A 20,203-nucleotide genomic window follows, 5' to 3' on the forward strand; every position below is an offset into this window, starting at 1 on the left:
TAAAAGACCACTCAGAAGTGATTAGTTTTAGGATCCACCCTACTGTGATTTGACCTCATTAACACAGCAAAAGAAAAACTCTTTTCCCAAACAGGGCCACATTTTCAGGTGCAGTAGTTAAGATGTCAACATATCTTTTTAAGGGACAAGATTCAACCTATAACAATACCTATATCTATAGTCCCTTTTACAGCCCACATTTCTGAAACTTGATATAAACTACCCATGTAGTCTGAATCAGCTGGATATTCTCTGCTTTTTCCTGGAAAATTCAGTCCCATATCCATCATACCTTATTGATTTCATATCTGTGGTTTGTCTTGTGGAATCTATTAAAATGTATGAGAAGTTGTGCCTAAACTTGTGAGACTTCAATCTACTGGAAATCTATACAATTTTAGAAGCTGCTGTTATATGAAGCAGATCATAATGCCTGTGGTAAGAGGGATGCAAAGTTCTCAGAAAATTCAGAAAAGAGGACCATTATATCAGTTGGGGAAATCAGAAAATATTTAAGAAGGCAGTATGTGAGTGGATCCCTTTAAAAATAGTTCAGATTTCAACCAGAAGAGATAGAGTCAGGATGGGAATTTCAAGGAGACAGACAAGAATGAGAAAAGTTCAGAGTGGTAAGTGCCAGAAATGTTCAGGAAAAGTTAATGGTCAAATTTTGGCCTAAAGTCATGGCGTGGGGATACAAGGATAAAAAGGTAGATGTGGGAAAAGAGCCAGAAGTCCTTAAATGCTAAGAAATCTGAACACAATTCAGGAGGAGTAGGTAGATATTAAGAGAATAAGGGAGATTCATGATCAGAGTGGGGGGAGACTCAAATTAGGGAGATTGCTTAGGAGGCAATCGTGGTCATCTATGTAGAAGGTATAAAGGATTGAAAAAAGGGTCAGGGCGGACCACGCAGTTCCTTACAGGAAGAAGGCAAAGAAGAGGAAGGGCACAAGGATTCACTTCTTCCTGTAGGATTGGGAGAAAACCAAGATATTAACAGAATTTGGGAGATCTCAAAACATACCACAAATTTACCTGCCTCAGGACCTTTGCATTAGCTCATCCCTCTGCCTCGAATGTTCTTCTTCCAGATATTCACAGGGCTCACTCCCTTACCTACTTTGAGTCTTTTTTAAAATGTTACCTTCCCAATGAGTTCTGAGAATCCTATTGAAAATTATAGCCTGCACTGCTCCTCGTTCCCCTCCCAATATTCTGATGCCCCATAATCAACTCTATCTTTTCTTCCCATATAATTTATTACCCTCTAAAATACCAAATAATTTACTGATTCATTATGTTTACTGTTTATTTGCCTTCCCTCTGCCCCCTGCAGAATGTACATTCCATAAGAAAGGAACTTATATTTATGTAAAACAGACACTTTCTGTCTGTTTTATTCGCTGATGTGTTCTAGACACCTAGAAGAACTCCTGGCACATAGTAGGTGTTCAATGAATATTGATCAAACAAACAAAATAACGTTCACAAGAGTTTCTTAGGAAATATATTTTAACACAAAGGATGACTTTTAGTTCAAAACTGTTTCTGCTTGAAGATAAGCTTGTATTTTGAAGATTCTTGAAGACCGCTTATTCATTAAAGCATCTTAAATATTTTCCCTTACAACCTTGTTTACACTGTTTCAAAAATAAACTTAAGATTTGCTTATGAAATGTAACATACAGCTAATTTCTGTATATTTTATTTTTCTTTATTTTTTAAGAAGCTACCATTATCTTTTTTTTTTTAATTGAACTTTAGATGAAGGTTTATAGAACAAACTACTTTCTCATCAGACCGCACACACATTGTTCTATGACATTGGTTAACAACCCCATGACATGTCAACACTCTCCTTTCTCACCCCGGGGTTCCCTATTGCTATTTTCCTGTTCCCTACTACCTTCCAATCCCTGCCCCGGGGCTGGTGCGCCTCTTTAGTCTTGTTTTTTTTCCATGGGTCTGTTCAATCTTTGGCTGAAGGGTGAACCTCAGGAGTGGCTTCATTACTGAGCTGAAAGGGTGTCTGGGGGCCATACTCTTAGGGTATCTCCAGTTTCTGTCATATAAGCAAGTCTGGTCTTTCTTTTTGAGTTAGAATTTTGTTTCTATATTTCCCTCCAGCTCTGTTGGGGCCTGTCTGTTGTGATCCCTGTCAGAGTAGTCAGTGGTGGTAGCCAGGCACCATCTAGTTGTACTGGACTCAGTCTGGTAGAGTCCATGGTAGATGTGGTCCATTAGTCCTTTGGACTAATCTTTCTCTCGTGTCTTTAGTTTTCTTCATTCTTCCTTGCTCCCGAAGTGGTGAGACCAGTAGGGTATCCTAGACGGCTGCTCGCTTTTAAGACCCCAGACACTATTCACTGAAGTAGATTGTAGAGTATTTTCTTTGTAAACTCTGTTATGCCAGTTGAACTAGATGTTCTCTGAGACCACGGTCCCCACAGCCCTCAGCCCAGCAATTCAGTCCCTCAGGGAGTTTGTATGTGTCTATGGAGCTACCATGGCCCCGCCTTGTACAGGCTGTGCTGGCTTCCCCAGTATTGTGCACTGACTTACCCTTCACCAAAATTACTGCTTATCTGTTGTCTATTAAGTGTTTTCCCATCCTCACCCCTCCCCTCCCTCAAAACCATCAAAGATTGTTTCTTCTTGTACGTAAACCTTTTCGAGAGTTTTACAGTAGTGGTCTCAAAAAATATTTGTCCTTTGTGATTGACTTATTTCACTCAGTATAATGTCCTCCAGATGCATCCATGTTATGTGATGCTTCACAGATTCATCATTGTTCTTTAGCATTGTGTAATACTCCATTATGTGTTGTACCAGTTTGTTTATCCATTCGTCTGTTGATAGGCATCTAGGCTGTTTCCATCTTTTTGGTATTGTGCACAATGCTTCAATGAACATGGATGTACATATATCTATTCATGTGATGACTCATTTCTCTAGGATGTATTTCTAGGAGTGGGATTGCTGGATCATATGGTTTTATTTCTATTTCTAGCTTTCTAAGGAAGGGCCATGTTGTTTTTCCAAAATGGTTGTATCATTTTGCATTCCCACCAGCAGTGCATAGGAGTTCCAGCCTCCCCACAGCCTCTCCAGCATCTGTTATTTTCTGTTTTATTGATTCATGCCAGTAATGCCAGGTGAGATGGTATCTCATTGTGGTTTTGATTTGCATTTCTCTAATGGCTAGAAATCCTCATGTGTCTGTTAACTGCTTGAATGTCTTCTTTGGTGAAGTGTTTGTTCATTTCCTTTGCCCATTTTTTAATTGGATTATTTATCTTTTTTGTTGTGGAGGCGTTGGATTTTCTTGTAGATTTTAGAGATTAGATGTTTCTCTGATTTGTAATAGCGAAATTTTTTTCCCCAGTCTGTAGGTTCTCTTTTTACTCTTTTGATGAAGTCTTTTGGTGAGCATATGTGTTTAATTTTTAGAAGATCCCAGTTATCTACCTTATCCTCTAAAGCTTTTGTGTTGTTGGTTGTGATTTGTATCCTCTTAATGCCATGTATTGGGGCCTCTAGCATTGATTCTGTTTTTTCTTCTGTGAACTTCATAGTTTTGGGCTTTATATTTAGGTCTTTGATCAATTTTGAGTTAGTTTTTGTATATGGTGTCAGGTATGGGTCCTGTTTCATTTTTTTGCAGATGGACATCCAGTTTTACCAGCACCATTTGTTAAAAAGACGGTCTTTTCCCTATTGGATGGACTTAGGGCCCTTGTTGAAGATCAGGTGACCATAGGTGATTGGATTTACATCTGGGTTCTCAATTCTGTTCCATTGGTCAATGTACCTGTCATTGTACCAGTACCAGGCTATTTTGACTACTGTAGCTATATAATAGGCTCTGAGGTCAGGTAATGTGAGTCCTCCTACTTTATTCTTCTTCTTCAATAGTGCTTTATTATCCAGGGCTTCTTCTCTTTCTATATAAAGTTAATGATAAGTTTTTCCATCCCTTAAAGAATGTTGTTGGTATTTGGATTGGTATTGCATTGTATTTGTAAATTGCTTTGGGTAGAATTGTCATTTTCACAATGTTGAGTGTACCTATCCATGAGCATGGTATGTTTTTCCATTTATGTAGATCTCTTTTGGTTTCTTGCAGTAGAGTTTTGTTGTTTTCTTTGTATAGGTCTTTTACATCCCTGGCTAGATTTACTCCCACATATTTTGGGGGGGGGTATTATAAATTTTTTTTTTTTTATTATAAATGGCATTGTTTTCCTGATTTCATTTTCATTGTTCTCTTTATTGGTGTACAGGAATCTAACTGATTTTTGTATGTTTATCTTGTATTCTGCAACTGTTCTGAATCTTTCTGTTAGTTTCAGTACTTTTCTCATGGAGCCTTTTGGATTTTCCAAGTATAGTATCATATCATCTGCAAATAGTGACAGCTTAACTTCTTCATTACCAGTTTGGATGCCCTTCATTTCTGTTTCTTGCCTTGTTGCTCTAGCTAAGGCTTCAAACACAGTGTTAAAGAGGAGTGGTGATAAAAGGCCTCCTTGTCTTCTTCCTGTTCTCAAAGGGAAAGTTTTCAGTCTCTCTCTATTGAGAACAATGTTGGCCATTGGTTTTGCATAGATGCCCTTTATTATGTCGAGAAATTTTCCTTCTGTACCTATTTTATTGAGAGTTTTTATCAGGAATGGGTGTTGGACTTTGTTGAATTCCTTTTCTGCGTCAATTGAGATAATCATGTGATTCTTTTCTTTCCTTTTATTTATGTGGTGGATTACATTGATTTATTTTCTAATGTTGAACTATACTGGCATACCTGGTATGAATCCTACTTGGTCACGGTGTATTATTTTTTTGATGTGATGCTGGATTCTATTGCTAGAATTTTGTTGAGAATGCTTATTTCTATTTAAATATTTATAAATTCTTAATTAGAAAAGTGCAAATTAATGGCATATTATAATAAGAATATAGTTTGTGAACAAGGAGGAAAATTTCAGTATGTGATATTCAAGTTTTTACTCTCTGGTGAGCATATGAAAAATGGATTTTATCATTCAGTCTGTAAAGATGTTTAATTTAGGCCTAAAAATACTGTCTTTAACATTAGGCTGTAGATGACAATTCTTGCTAAGAATCCTAGATATAGCCCTTCAGGAAAGTGCAGATTAAGCACTTCTGGAATGATCCATAGAATTGACTCTGATTAATGGAAAATTCCAGGAAAATTACATTTCTGAGAGGAGAGTCTTCCCTGGATAATTCTGCCTATCAGTCTAATAAATTCATATAAAATAGCAAAGATATTTCCAGATTAAACTAATTCACGTTAGAGATGTTTTAAAGAAGAGTAATGTGATCTTTTCTTAATTAAATATTTTAACTAAGAAATTTTTCTCAGAATATTCAGGATTTAAATTAAAAAAAAAAGTCTCCCCTCAAGCTTTATTGTGCAATCAAGGAGCATGAAAAAATTAAGAATGAAAACTTGTATACAATTTGAATATGATAGATGGTATTTGGAATTCAAGCTTGATGAGATAGTATGAAGTGGAATGGTGGGTCCAAGTCTTTTCTGAAGGCCTTTAACTTTTAAACCAAAAATCGACCAGACTGACATCTAAGTATTTTAATTTCTCTCTCTCATTTCTAACTCTTCTTTCCCTTTGTTCTCTGATACCAAATTAGTGTCTAAAACTAAATTAGTAACCAGTAAATAAAATCAGGAACTATTAATAATCAATAAGTAATATATGTTAAGGAAAATTTCTATGGATTAATAGATAAATAAAACATAGTATATAAATGGAATATTGTTGTTTTGTGTGCCATTGAGTTGATTCCGACAGCTGATTCTATATCAACCCCTTAGGACAAACTGGAACTGCCTCAGGGTTTTCTAGGCTGTGTCTTTATGGGAACAGATAGCCTGGTCTTTTCTCCCATGGAGCAGCTGGTGGGTTTGAACTGCTGACCTTTCAGTTAGCAGCCAAACACTTAATGACTGTGCCACCAGGGTTCCTAATGGAATATTACTCAGCCATAAAAAGAAATGAAATGTTGATTCATGCTACACATGGATGAACCTTAAAAATGTTATGCTGAGAGAAAGAAGCTAGACACAAAAGCCTACATATTATATGATTTAATTTACGTGAAATGTCCAGAATAGGCAAATCCATAGAGACAAAAATTAGATGGGTGTTGCCAGGGGCTTGGGTAGGGGAGGGGTGAGGAAGGAGGAATGGGGAGTGACTACTAATAGAAATGGGATTTCTCTTTGGAGTGATTAAATGGCTGTACAACTATGTAAATATACTAGAAACCACTGAATTATACACACAAAAACTGTATTCTTCAGTGTTGGGTGAAGAGTTATATAATGCCTATTCAGTAAACTTGCCTAATTGTATTGTTGAAATCTTCTGTATACCTATTGGTGTCCCTGGGTGGTGCAAACAATAAAGTGCTCAGCTAGCTGAAAGATTGCGGTCTGAGCCCACCCAGAGGCACCTCGGAAGACAGGCCTCGCGATCTGCTTCCAAAAAGTCACAGCCTTGAAAACCCTATGGAGAAGTTCCACTCTGCACACATGAGGTTGGCATGAGTGAATTAACAACAACAACAACACACCCCTCACTTATGTATGTATTGTATGCTTTAAAAACCTCAGAATATAACTGTGAATATATCTAAATCTCCTTTTGGTTTGTTGGTCTTTGATATATTTTCATGTTCTGTTTTTAGATTCTTATATATTTAGGACTGTTACATCTTCTTGATGAATTGATTACCTTTTTCTCACAGAGAAAACTACACCCTGGCACATCTTAATCAAATTGTTGTCAATCAGTGACAGAAAAAATATTAGAATATTTAAAAGCAGCCAGTATAGATGAACAATGATGAGAGTATTCAGACTTTTTGTAGGAAACTATGCAGTCCCTTTTTATCTCTGGTAACACTCTGTGTACATGTCTGCTTTATTTGATATTAATATAGCCACTCCTGCTTTCTTATTCATGTTTGCATGTTAGATCTTTTTCCATTCCTTCACTTTTAACCCACCTATGTTTTTATATTTGAAATGTACTTCTGGTATATAGCTGAGCTTTACTTCTTAGACCAGTCTGACAATCTCTGCCTTTTAATTGGTATGTTTAGATTTACTATGGATTCTCAATTGTCCTAGCACCATTTGTAGAATAGACAGCAGCTTACCTGCTATTCTGCAATGCCAGCTTTGTCATATATCAGATTTCTATATCTGGGTAAGCCTGCTTTTCAGTGTTCTTGTCTATTTAATTTATTTACCTGCAAATCTATCTTCATTACACTGCCTTAATTGCTGTAAGTTCACAATTAAGTCTTGAAGTCTTAATGGTAGGGGAAGTTTCTCTGTTCTTTTTCATTAGTGTCTTAGGCGTTCTTTGATTTTTATTCTTTCACATTCCATGAAGCATTCTGTTAAAATTCCATTTGGAATTGCATTTGGGATGCATTGCTTTTCTTTTTTTTTTTTTTACAATTCTAATTTTTATACTAATAAACATGACATGCCGCTCCTTGTATCTAATTCTAATGCAATGCATTTTAGTAATTGTTTTTGCAGTTTACAAATGACCTTGTACATGCTTTGCTTTATTTATTCCTGGGTGCTTTATACTCTTTGTTGCTATTAAAAATGACATTTAGAATTTTATTTTCCAATTGTTTGCAACCAATATACAAAATATTGATTATGCTTTTATCATATATACACAGGACTTGCACTTTCTTGCACAACCCTATCATTGTATGTCTAAGTTTATGGCGTTTTCTATATAGAAAATTATATCACATCATCTTCAAATTATGAGAGATTTGTTTCTTCATTTTCAATTCTTGTAAGACATTTCCTTATTTTACTTCAAGGACTTGTAGAAAGTGTTATGGTGAAGTATTATTAGTGGGCATTCTTATATTTTTCATACTTTTTAAGAGAATGATATTAAAGTCCAACACTGGACTTAAAGTTTACTGTAAAGTTTTTATCAAAATTCCTTTATCGAAGCATAACATACATACTTGCATAAATCATAATTATACAGATTGATAATGTTTATAAATGAACACACCCTTGAAACAATTCTTTATGACTAATATTTTTGTGTCTTTGTGTCTGCCTGGTCAAATTTAATAGTCTCTTGTATATAACCTGTATTAAACTTTTGATTCTTTTTATTTCATTAACATACCCATTTTATGTTCTGTATCTAATCATTCCAATTTCTGTAACCTTTATGTACTTGAGGCTGCAGCTTGTGGTTTCTATATATTCTTGCTCATGCTGGCTTGTTTTCTTATATTGTTTTGTATTTTTTTATAGTGAACTGACACCTTTAGCAGGTCTGTTCATGACAGTATTTGAGTCCTGTTCTTAATACAATGGTTGTCTTCTGAAGTATTTAAATATATTTCTTCCTTACTTGTAGGGACACTGCCCACCCAGGCCACTTTTAAATTTTCTACTTGAATTTGTTCAATCACATTGGGTCTGGATTATAACCTTAAACCCATCTGAGTATGTGCTTAAGATGGCTAATCTTAAATGCTACTTTATTTTCATTTCCCCTTCTCTCCATCTATAGCCAGGCTAAGAAAGTATCACTCTTCAGCAGTTTTCTTTCTAGTGTGTCATCCTTGTAGTTCCAGTTTCCTGTAGGTACCTCCAATCTAGCCTCTCATGATACTGTGTCCCCAGATTTTGCCTCTACTCCTCCTATGCAGTGAATATTTTAAAACCCAGGTTATGGGCTACCATGGATCCTGTAGGCATAGATCTTCCATTCCAATGTAAAATCCTGGATTTTGGCCATTTATGTCTTTTTTCTGTCTTACTTAATTAAAGCTACTTTTTATATTTTATCTCTCTTCTTTTATTTTTCATATACTATGATAGATTTCTTTCTTCATTTAGCCCACCATATTACCAAACATGTATTTTAGTGCTGACAAATTGATTCTCATAAATCAGCAAGTTTATTTCTTGTGCAGGAGAAGATAACTGTGTTCTCATGGGGGAAATTATCAAAAACAGCCCTTTTTTCATCTTAGTCTTGGCAAGTAAATTTAACTTGTTAAATAAAATGTGGGTATAGTGTATATAAAAACTAAAAAAAAAAAAAATTTTTTTAATAGTGTATCATCATTAAATTTGAGAGGTTGATGAAATTAATCAAGATCCCAAATGCTTATTTAGATTAGTGACACAGAAATTGACTGAAAATGCACTAAACATATCCAGGTATCTTTTCACAAGTGATAGGTATGCATTTGGAATATAGGAGGAGAGAATAAATTATGCAAAATTCTAAGGATGCTATGAATCAGTCAACTCAACAGCCATGAGTTGTACATATTTATTCTATCCTGCTTTTGAATTCTGAATTTTATGAGAAGACTTTGGATGAAGTCAGACTTACTTGTGATCTGGCACTTTGTGACTCTATTAGTTTTTAGTAATGGAGTAGGAGGGCATAGCTAATAAATTATGCAGAATAAAAAGTGGGTCAAATAGGTTTCCATGATTTAAAAAGTAGTTTGGAATCCTAGTACTGGTACAACAACAGACACATAGACCAGTGGAACAGAATTGAGAACCCAGATATAAATCCATCCACATATGAGCAGCTGATATTTGACAAAGGCCCAGTGTCAGTTAATTGGGGAAAAGATAGTCTTTTTAACAAATGGTGCTGGCATAACTGGATATCCATTTGCAAAAAAATGAAACAGGACCCATACCTCACACCATGCACAAAAACTAACTCCAAGGGGATCAAAGACCTAAACATAAAGACTAAAACGATAAAGATCATGGAAGAAAAAATAGGGACAATGTTAGGAGCCCTAATACAAGGCATAAACAGAATACAAAACATTACTAAAAGTGACGAAGAGAAACCAGATAACTGGGAGCTCCTAAAAATCAAACATCTATGCTCATCTAAAGACTTCACTAAAAAAGTAAAAAGACCACCTACAGATTTGGAAAAAATTTTCAGCTATGACATCTCTGACCAGTGCCTGATCTCTAAAATCTATATGATTCTGTTAAAACTCAACCACAAAAAGACAAACAACCCAATCAAGAAGTGGGCAAAAGATATGAACACACACTTCACTAAAGAAGATATCCAGGCAGCTAACAGATACATGAGAAAATGCTTTCAATCATTAGCCATTAGAGAAATGCAAATTAAAACTACGATGAGATTCCATCTCACTCCAACAAGGCTGGCATTAATCCAAAAAACAGAAAATAATAAATGTTGGAGAGGCTGTGGAGAGATTGGAACTCTTATCCACTGCTGGTGGGAATGTAAAATGGTACAACCACTTTGGAAATCTATCAGGCGTTTTCTTAAAAAGTTAGAAATAGAACTACCCTACAACCCAGAAATCCCACTCCTCGGAATATACCCTAGAGAAATAAGAGCCTTTACATGAACAGATATATGCACACCCATGTTTATTGCAGCACTGTTTACAATAGCAAAAAGCTGGAAGCAACCAAGGTGCCCATCAATGGATGAATGGATAAATAAATTGTGGTATATTCACACAATGGAATGCTACGCATTGATAAAGAACAGTGATGAATCTGTGAAACATTTCATAACGTGGAGGAACCTGGAAGGCATTATGCTGAGTGAAATTAGTCAGAGGCAAAAGGACAAATATTGTATAAGACCACTATTTAAGATCTTGAGAAATAGTATAAACTGAGAAGAACACATTCTTTTGTGGTTACGAGAGGGGGAAGGAAGGGAGAGTGGGAGAGGGTTATTTACTGATGAGTTAGTAGATAAGAACTACTTTAGGTCAAGGGAAGGACAATACTCAATACAGGGAAGGTCAGCTCAACTGGACTGGACCAAAAGCAAAGAAGTTTCCTGATAAACTGAATGCTTTGAAGGTCAGCGGAGCAAGGGTGGGGGTTTGGGGACTATGGCTTCAGGGGACATCTAAGTCAATTGGCAAAATAAATTCTATTAAGAAAACATTCTGCATCCCCGTTTGAAGTGTGGCTTCTGGGGTCTTAAATGCTAACATGCGGCCATCTAAGATGCATCAATTGGTCTCAAGCCACCTGGATCAAAGGAGAATGAAGAACACCAAAGGTCACAAGATAATTATGAGCCCAAGAGACAGAAAGGACCACATGAACTAGAGACTTACATCATCCTGAGACCAGAAGAACTAGATGGTGCCCGGCCACAACCGATGACTGCCCTGACAGGGAGCACAACAGAGAACCTCTGAGGAGGCAGGAGAACAGTGGGATGCAGACCCCAAATTCTCATAAAAAGATCAGACTTAATGGTCTGACTGAGACTAGAGGAATCCCGGAGGTCATGGTCCCCAAACCTTCTGTTGGCCCAGGATAGGAACCATTCCTGAAGACAACTCCTCAAACATGGAATGGACTGGACAGTGGGTAGGAGAGAGATGCCGATGAGGAGTGAGCTACTTGTATCAGGTGGTCACTTGAGACTGTGTTGGCATCTCCTGTCTGGAGGGGAGATGGGAGGGTAGAGAGGGTTAGAAATGGGCAAAATGATCACAAAAGAAGAGACTGGAAGGAGGGAGCTGGCTGACTCATTAGGGGGAGAGTAAAAGAGAGTATGTAGTAAGGTGTATATACGTTTATATGTGAGAGAGTGACTTGATTTGTAAATTTTCACTTAAAGCACAATAAAAAATATTTTTTTTAAAAAAGAGTAGTTTGGAATTGCATCATAGTAATTACCTCCAGCAAAACAAAATGAAATTAGAAAAATACAATGATATCTAGCTAGAAAAACAAACTACGGTAACCAAATCAGGCTGCTCTCAGCTTTTCCCAAACTTATATTCAGAGCCAGATGATGATTAATCAACATCAAGAAAGTTCTAAGAGAAATTGTGACTCAAATATATTATGTCCACACTAGGTACATTTTAATACAAAGACAACAGACACACAGTTTCAATCAGGAAAGAACTCAAGAAATAAGGTACCCCTAAATATGAACTGAAATTGACTTGTCAGCAACAGGTTTGGTTTTAAATACTTTATGTGGATTAAAAAAAAAAAAAACTATCTTCTGATCCTAGGTGTAAAAACAGCATGAGGGCAGTGTCTGACATCCTCTAACGTCACAAGGTGGAAGGAGAACAGCCCAAGGCTTATTCCTATAAGGTGGAGGTCAGACATGCCTCCTCTCTTCCCCATCTTTACCAATTTTGACACCAACCGTACCTCCCACAGCACTCTCTACTTTTCTACTGGGTTCAATAATTCCTTGCAATGGCCACACAGAACTCACAGACCATACTCACAATTATGGGGTTTATTAGGGAGGTAACAGTTACAATTCAGGCTCAGAAACACTCAGGATGTAGTTCTTGCATCAGCACAGCTTCTTCCCAGCTGTCCTCACAGACATGCCTCTCCCTGGCCGTGGACCTCTGCCCAAAGACACTCAGCTTTCTCTCTCCATGGGCTGGGAAACCCACCACATTGTTTCCTGATGCAGGGCCTCTGCTGCCGGTCTCTCCTGATACCACTTCTCACCATCTTCAGGGTTACAGCTCACTCTCTCTCTCAGTCTCCTGTTTCCAGGAGTTTCTTAGCACAAGGACCCCAGGTCCAAAGGAGGTGCTAGTTCCTGACTGTTCTTCCTTGATGGTGGTGGTGGGATCCTCTCTTTCTTGCTTCTGGGGTAGCTCATTTCAAGCCCAGAGGGATGGCAAAACTGACCAATCCCTGTGGTGGGCCACAATTACCATATCTACACAGTTCCGTCCAACCACTTCGGTGGGAATTACAAGACCACGACTTGAAAGGCCACGCAAAAGTAGTCCATTGCACTGCACTAGGTCACCAAGACGATACAGTAAGAAACTTCATGTGCCCATCCTCCCACAGAAACATAGAAATCAAACAAACACAAAACAAAAATATTAAAAAAAAAAGAAAAGTAAGCAGAAACTGTCAGACCTACCCTTGTTGGGACTCTGGTGAATAGCCTGGGGTTCATGGCAACCTAGCAAAACATTTTCTAAACAGTAGACAAGCTTTTTGGCTTGTTTTTACTGACTCTTGTCCCCATACCCCACCCTGACTTGGCAGACAGCTTGAAGCAGCAACCCACATTTCCACAAATTAAAGAAGACCTAATTAAATGGAAAGACATCTCATGTTCATGGATCGAAAGATTTAACATTGTTAAGGTGTCAATATACACAAATGGATCTACAGATTCAACACAATCCCTATCAAAATTCTAATATCTTTTTTGCAGAAATGGAAAATTCAGTCCTCAGAATCATATGGAATTTCAAGGGGCTCTAGGTAGCCAAAACAAACTTGAAAAGGAACAAAGTAAGAAAACTCACACATTTGGATTTCAAAATGTACTTCAAAGCTATAGTAATGAAAACAGTGTGGTACAGGTATAAGGCTAGACATATAGATCAATGAAATAGTATTGAGAGTCCAGAAATAAACTCATACATTGATGGCCATTTCATTTTTTGGCAAGGATGCCAAGACCCTTCAAAGGAGAAAAAGTAGGGATAAAACTTTAGAACCTTGTTTTTGGCAATGGATTCTTAGATAAGACACTAAAAGCACAAGCAAGAAAAAGATAAATTGTACTTTGTCAAAATAAAAACTTTTGTGCATCGAGTCATTATTAAGAAAGTGAAAAGACAACTATAGAATGGTAGAAAATATTTGGAAGCCATGTATCATGTAAGGGTTTAATAGGAACTCCTACAACTGGCCTACAAGTGGCCAATAAGCACTTGAACAGATGACCAGTATACTTGGTCATTAAAAAAGAAAAATATAAATCAAAACCACAATTTGAAACCACTTTACACTCACTAGTATGCTTTTATAAAACAAACAAACAATAAATAACAAGTATTGGTAAGAATGTGCAGAAATTAGAATACTCATCCATTACAGGAATAAAAAATGACACAACTGAATATAAAGTTAGAACAGTTTGATGGTTCCTCAAAAAGTGAAACATAGAATTATCATATAATCCAGCAATTCCACTCCTAGGTATATTCTCAAAAGAACTAAAAGCAGAAACACAAATGATACATGTATATTGATGTTCACTACCTTGCTATTCATAATAGTGAAAAAGTGGAAAAAACCTAAAAGTCCATCAACAGATAAATGAATAAACAAAATTTGGTTTTTTACATACATTGGAATATTACTCAACCATAGAAGGAAATGAAGTCCTGATAACATGCTAAAGCATGGATAAGTGAAATAAGCCAGTGGCAAAAGAAGAAATATTATATGATCTCACTAATATGAAATATCTAGAATAGACAAATGTACAGAGACCAAAGTTTATTAGTGGTTACCAGGGTTGGGAGGGAGGAGGAGAGTGGGAGTCTTTGCTTAGGGGGCAGTGCGCTTCTGTTAAGTGTGATGGAAAAATTGGGAAATGAATAGTGGTGATAGTTGCACCACATGATGAATGTAATTAATGTCACTGAAGGGTTCTTGTAAGAAAATGTTAAAATGGAAAATGTTTTGTTATATTTACAGTTACCGCACATACAAAAAGAACCTAGTACAGCATCAGGCATTCAATAAATATTCAAAAAAAGTTACATGTACACATACAGAAGAAAAAAAAATTGAGTCGATGCCCTTGGGCTATGGAAGCTTTGGTTGACTCTTACCAAAGAAGCATTTTAAAATTTGGAAGTTGAGGTACCTAGCCTGGGTGGCAGATTCCAGTTTACTCAGAAGAGTCTATCAGTTCATCAAAGAACAATTTCAGAGAGTTATTCAAAGCTCTCTGAGGGACCACTAAGGAACCAACTTAAATTTGCATAGATCATTTCTCCGAATTACTCTCTAGTATTGGGAAATAATAATATATGAACAAAGTGTAGCACCTAGGAGGTGGGGGGTGGTGAGAGCTATTGGCAGATGAAATTCAACCAAATTAAAAAATGTCTAAATAGAATTTAGGAATTGAGGCATCATTTTTAAAGACCTCATTTGGATTGCAGAATCTTTTTAAAAATAGAGCAGTACTAAACAACTGTGCATGTTAAGGTTACAAAATGGAATATAAAGGTTATAAATGTGAGTATTGTAAAATGTGGATATAAAAAAGGTAACTCACCAAAACAAAAGGCTGTGGGACAGAAGACTGGAGCTGGGAGAATACTGCCTTCATCTTTCACAGCAAAAAGTCAATCCACTGTTTTAAGTAGAAACATGCTTAAAAATATAACTTATTATGGTTTATTTTTTCAAATATAGAGAGATTTTGGGAAAAATGTCTTCTCTAGTAAAGGCTGAAAGTCTGAAATCCTTCGGGCTTTTTTTTTTTTTTATCCTGTTAAATTTGAGTCAAACCGTAGTGAATGGTTGTTATTAAAGATAGAATATATGAGCATATCCAATGGGGTCCAGAAAGAAAACATTAGAGATTTGATTTTTCTTTTATTTAAAAATAAGAAAATCAAAGTTTACTAAGTTCATTCTTCAGTTTAACATCTCATTTCTTTGGTCAGATAGTCACTTTGGTAGACCGATTACACAAATGGCCCCAATTCTCTAAAGATGTCTATTACGATGTGAGTTTGAAATTCCCCCAATTAAAAGGCACAGTCTATTTCTCATCCCTTGAATCAGTTGGCTTTGTGCCTTGCTTTGGCAATAGAACACTGATGGAAGTTATTATTATTCCAAGATGCCAATTCTGAGCTCAAGAGGGCTTGCCTCCTTCACTGTCTTTCTTGCACTCCTGTGACTGCCCTGTAAACAAGCCTGGACTATTGAATCTCTTAATTATTTTCTTCCATTTCCTATTGCCTTTCTCACTCCCACTCTCTCGGTCTTTCTTCCAGACATCTAATATACACTGGTGGTCTTATCCCATTTCCTCTAGTTTTCTTTTGTCTTTATTCCTTCATACCAAGTATTTGCCACTATGGTTTTTTCCTAAGAAATTATGAAAGTAATGAAACCTTCTATATGACACCAAAACATTCAAATACAAAGTGAAATTTTTGCTGGCTGTCATGGATTGAATTGTGTCCCCCCCAAAATATGTGTCAACTTGACTAGGCCATGATTCCCAGAATTGTGTGGTTGTCCTCCATTTTGTCGTCTGATGTAATTTCCCTATGTGAGGTAAATCCTAATCTTTACCTTTGGTTAATGAGGCAAGATTAGGTTATGTTAAAGAGGATTAGGGTGGAATGCAACACCCTTATTCATGTCACAGCTCTGATCCAATCTAAGGGGAGTTTCCCTGGGGTGTGGTCTGCATCACTTTTCATTTTATAAGAGATAAAAGGAGAGAGAAGCAGCAGACAGGAACTTCATTACCACCAAGCAAGAAGAGCCAGGAGCAAAGGGTGTTCTCTGTACCCAGGGTCTCTGTGCTGAGAAGGCCCAGGACCAGGGAAAGATTGATGACAAGGACCTTCCCCTAAAGCTAACAGAGGCGGAAAGCCTTCCTCTGGAGCTGGCACACTGAATTTGGACTTTTAGTCTCCTAAACTGTGAGAGAATAAATTTCTGTTTGTTAAAGCCATCCACTTGTGGTATTTCTGTTATAGCAGCACTAGGTAACCAAGATACTTGCACATTTTGATATATTTGGAAATTTAAAAAGTGTTTTTTACATGCATTCTTGGGAACAGGTACTTGTTTTGGTTTGTCTGGAAATGAGTACTCAGGCTGTTGATTAGAACTTATGTTTTTAATCAAAGTATGTTTTCATTGTGTCAGCAAAGGCTAACCCTGCTTGATGATATTACTTTTAATTTCTCAGATACTGTAACTATCCTGCAGAGGCACCCTGTATATATTTTATAGCACTGAATTCCAAACTACGTCTTAACATTGGTGTGTATTCTTTTTTTACATCAATCGATGCAGCTTTCTGATTGTTTCTACTTTTTCATTTTTTGGCTTTTTATCACTTTTGTTTTCAGAGCAATATCCTTAAGAAATCTCAATTTTCCCCTTTTGTACTGAAAATGACCATAAGACCTTTGCCCTGTGAGAAGATATGATTTGAAAATAAAAAATGTGTCTATGTAAAAAAAAAAAAAGTCCATTAAAATAAGCAATTTTAGGGCATCTTATAAGCATAATTTGGACTAGACAGCTGATTTCCCCCAAAGGACAGAAGAAATAGAGATATATTTATTAGTATCATCATGGTGACTTTTTTTTTGGAGCCCACATTTCCACCCTGGTAAATGGTTAGTTGAATGGCTCATGCGTTGCTGCATAGTCCTAACTCTGAGCATTTTGTAACAACTTAATCATGGAAGTTGATGGTAACTGGCTCTAAGCTATGTCTGAGATAGAAAAAAGGAGGACTGTATCAAAATATTCTTTCTTTAGTAATGGGTATGTTGATTTCAAATGCTTTGTGTTGCTTGACTGCCTCTGAGAAGCTAGCTATTGCAATTATGATGCACTATCCTGATGACACCTGGCCTACATCTCTGTGTGCTAAAAGCGCAGACTGTATTGGACAGTATAGCTAGACATAATTTGGAATGAGAAGAGCACAGGGAATATATCTTTAGTTTTGTGTTGCTTGAAGCTGGTTTGATTAGTATCTTGTTACAGGGGCAAAACTTACACTGCCTACTAGTATTTCCTCAAGCATATTCCATGGGGCAGTGGTTGGTATTGGTGGTTCAGTATAATAAAGGGCAGGAAGCCTGTCCTATTAGATGCTGATCCAACCTTGGTAAGGGATAGATGCATCTCTCATTTAGCAAAACCTTAAAAATTAAGCCCAGTATATTATTACAAAATAATTTGAGAAATATTTGGGGGGGGGCATTCTTACTCTATACTCATTATTTTTCTTCCATGTGACAAGAGCCCATATAGAAATGGTTGTGGTGTTATTTGGTACACAAATATTCATAAATATTATGTGGATAGTGGCCTTTAGCATTAAAAAGTGTCCTTCGTTTTCACATTTAGTTCTTATCAATTTGATTTCTTCTTTGCCTGATATCAGGATCACTACATTTTCTCTGGTTTGGTTTCCATTTTCCCAGTATAATTTTTTCTATCCCTTTATTTTCAGCCTCTCTGATTTACTTTAGGCATGTCTCTTGTCAGCAGTATATTGTTGGATTTTTTTTTTTTTTTTTTGTGAGACAAATTGAAGAACTGTCACCTCTAGATTTTTTTTTTTTTATAATAGTTTAATAGGAGAAAATCTTTGCCAACTTCAGTTTTCAGCCACAAGTGGTAGACTTGCATCATTTCAGGGTTTTGAGATCTCCAGTCTTCAGTTAACAAGACCAGTTACAATATTTTAAGGAGTTACTATTATGTTTCTATATTTGGGAAGTTATGGAAAACATTTTATGGTACTCTTCTTGGAATTTATTCTATTAATAGTGTTTTCAAGTAAATTCATTTAAAAAATATTTACTGAGCCCTGGCTATGTTCAGAAGGCTGTAACACATAGTTTAATGCAAGAGTTGGCAAAGCTGACCTGCAATTTGTATTTGTATAGGGGTAAAGTTAAGGTTAAGGAAGGTTTTTATATTTTTTAAGATTGTATAGATATATAGATAGATTCTGAAAATAAGAATTTGTATTAGACTGTATGTGATCAACACAACTTAAAATATTTAATATAAGGATCTTTAAAGGAAAAGTTTGCTGACCTATGCTGCAGTAAACTAAAAGAAAAATGAGTACTAGTCCAATCACTGGATGTTTATAAGATTTAGGAATATTTCTAAGCCTTCATGTCTAGGTTGTGGCTCTAAATGGTGTAAGGTAACTATGATAGGTTTTAAAATTTGTTATTAATTTGTAGGTGATACTTGAGATATTTTAAGTAATCTCTGACTGCCTGGCTTTATTCATAATTAAATAAACTCTCCCATTACCCCCTCAGACTTTTTCCCTTTTTTTGTCTTTTTAACTTAACAAATATCATACATATTTTTCCACATCATTATTTTTTCATTAAGGTAGCTATTCATAAAGTTTATTCTGTGAACTGTGTGTTATTTAAAAAACAAAGGTTCTGTGATAATGTTTTATCTCAGATACAAAGAATATTGGTTGTCTATCAATATTTTTTTTTATCAATATTATGGAACATAGGGCACATGTACAAATAACTGTGATGTGAGCTAGTGAAATGTCACTACTGCATTATTGGTGCAGAGAGCAAAGATTCTAAGAGTTCACAGACAGGCATGACACTTCTGGCTACACTGACTAGAGACAGTATTCTGAAAGAAGCAGAGTTTAAATTAAGCTTTACTTATTGGGGAGAATTCCAACAGGCAGAAGCAGAAGTAAAAAATAGGAAGCAGCAGGTCAGAGGCAAGAAATTTAAGGCAAGTTTAGGGCATGCTGAGTTGACCACTGTGACTGAATGGTCTATGGAACTATGTGCACGTAACTGAAGTTAAATTTTTCTCTTTAAAAAAAAAAAATATAGCTAAGTCTGACCAAATGACCCATTAAATCAAATAAATACCATTACTCTCTTCTAGATAATATGATAAGGTAGAAGCAAATATAAACAAAAGTATACTGAACTGTAATATATATTATTGTTGTCATTAGTTGCCGCGAAGTTGATACTGACTCAAGGCAGCCCCACGTGTGCAGACTAGACCTGCTCCATAGGGTTCTCAAGGCTTTGACCTTTCAGAAGCAGATTGCCAGGCCCTTCTTCCAATGTGCCTCTGGGTGGGTTTGAACACCAACCTTTCAGCTAGTAGTCAAGCACTTAACAACTTGTGCTGCATCCTTAATCTATAATGTATATGTAGTGTTAAAAAGCTGAAACAAAGAGGTCTTTATTATACATCCTGTAATGCATTGGAAGTCAGGGTTTGGTATTTCATATTTCAAAGACAAGAGTAGCAATTGATAAAATTTATATGTTTGAGTTTTAAGTATGCTTGGTAAGTTATGATAAAATAAATTATCATCTCATATACTGAAACATTTATGAAAGTGATTTTTATACATATATACCAAGGCACACATACAATTACACATATTTGCTTTTTTTTTTTTTTTTTAATTTGATGCCATCCAGGCAGACAAGGGGAGAATCTTTGACTGCAAATGAAGAGAAAAATCATAATCAAAACATAAAGGGATATATATGTAAGAA

This window comes from Elephas maximus, chromosome 2 (assembly GCF_024166365.1).
Source record: "Elephas maximus indicus isolate mEleMax1 chromosome 2, mEleMax1 primary haplotype, whole genome shotgun sequence".
Classification (NCBI taxonomy): Eukaryota; Metazoa; Chordata; class Mammalia; order Proboscidea; family Elephantidae; genus Elephas; species Elephas maximus.